General features: G+C 43.3%; 1 protein-coding gene across 1 annotated transcript in view; it reads left to right on the top strand.

Moving 5' to 3' along the window:
- The window catches only part of SMPX (small muscle protein, X-linked), a 90,932-nt gene that overhangs the window by 13,604 nt on the left and 75,527 nt on the right, over positions 1–1,801 (top strand). The window lies entirely within an intron of this gene.

The raw sequence follows: 1,801 nt of genomic DNA, 5'->3' as shown, positions 1-1,801 counted from the left end.
TGGCTCAAGTTGTCTGCTCCAGCTGAGCAGGGAGGCATGCTCTTGCATCCCCCTACTTCTGGCCAAGGGCCACTGCAGGCATGTGGCTACATTTCCAGAATGAAAAATGAGCATTTCACTTGCTTAATCAGTTCTATCTACACAGCTTAGACTATCCTGTGAAGATTGAAATGATTCAGCTTTGGGCTTATTGCCTGTCTGTACTTAGCCTAAAAGAGCAAGCTACCTGGTCTAGATATCTTGTCTCTACAGAATTGCCAGCCAGAGAAAGAAAGAAATATAAACATTTATCTTGTTCTTTCCCACAGCAGTACAGGTTACTGAATATTCAATAGACATTGTATTTCATATTTTCAAACACCTTCCTTACAAGCTCTTCCAGCACAGTTGTCAAGGAGGCTTACTTTTATTATACAATATTATTTAGGCCACTTACAGAGATTAGTTTTCTACTGGGAGAATTACCATGCAGACATTCAAGCTTTTTCTCCTGGATCAAAAATGGCCACTCCAAGAGAAAAATAACCTGGTAAAAATAACTTCTGGGAAAGTTTTCCCCAAGACACTGAGGCCAGGTACAAACATCAATTACATTATAAGTGATTGGAAACTAGTCTGTACACATAACAGAACAGAAGTTCAGCACACATAAATTGGTTAAAAATGTCGGAACCTGGTCTAAGATTTGTCCTCCCCCACCTCCCACCACCAAAGGTGAATGTTCGCTACTGATCTAAACTACACTACTTACAGAAAACCAAGTCACTGAGATCAATTCTGGCTCAGGATTTTTTAATGTCTGTACCTAATCTGAATATCTGCTTTCACTGAGCCTTGTCCCCTTGCTCTCCTGCTACTCAGCTGAGCAACTTGGGGCAGGGACTGGAGGAGACAAGGGGAAGCCAGCAGGACCAAGAATTGGGTTCAGGGAGACTCTGCCCAGGGTAGCAGGGCAAACTCCTTGCCTGCTTCTCACATCAGAGTTCCAGGTGTCTGTAGTGGGCAGGGACTTTGCTGGAGCTTAGTGGAGGGAGCAGTGCTGCAAGCCTCCCACCTGGCTATCACACCAGAGTCTCTGGATGAAAAACTGGCAGGGGTATTTGCCCTGCTGCTCCAGTTCCCTAGGAATGGGAAGACCAGAATAACCCATGGGATCACCCCAGTCTGGAGAAGAGATGAGGATTAGGAGAGAGAGTGGTTGCAGATTGAACATCTCTACTGCTCCCTCTCCCAGAATCATTTCTAGTGGAAATTTTCCCGTGTGGATTTGGTGCCTATGTGAATTTGGCTCTTAGTCTTCTTGTGCCTCCATTCCTCTCCTTTATTGCAGCGAAAATAACACTTCCCTACCTTACTAGGGTCATTTTGATACTAAGTAAATTAAAGATCCTAAAGTGTTAAGATACCATGGGTGCCATGTAAGTACTTTAAATAAGCATCTAATGTTTATGTTCTCCTAACAGCCATTGGGAGTTTTGTTACCAAATGAACTTCCAGAAGCAGTCCACCCTACTTGCATCCAGAAGGGAAACTGGGCTACAGGAACTAATTATTTCACTTTGCTAATTACTGGATCCCCATTAATGTATGTCTTTAAGTATAAATACTATGATTATTTGTTTAGTCCTTCCAAAAGTCTGCAGTTCTGCTTCTGTCACAAAGTGGAGCACCTGTTAACTTTCAAGTAGATATCCCTCTTTCCTAATCCTTCTGGACTTTAGCAAGGCCTTTGACAGCATCTCTCACCCCATCCTAGTTGAAAAACGAGGCGACTGTGGCATAGATGCCTACACAGTCAGAT

The sequence above is a fragment of the Gavialis gangeticus genome, unplaced genomic scaffold (assembly GCF_001723915.1).
Source record: "Gavialis gangeticus isolate Ggan-Ray unplaced genomic scaffold, GavGan_comp1, whole genome shotgun sequence".
Lineage (NCBI taxonomy): Eukaryota > Metazoa > Chordata > Crocodylia > Gavialidae > Gavialis > Gavialis gangeticus.
Note: the sequence above shows the minus strand (reverse complement) of the source record. Positions and strands in the feature narration are given on the sequence as shown.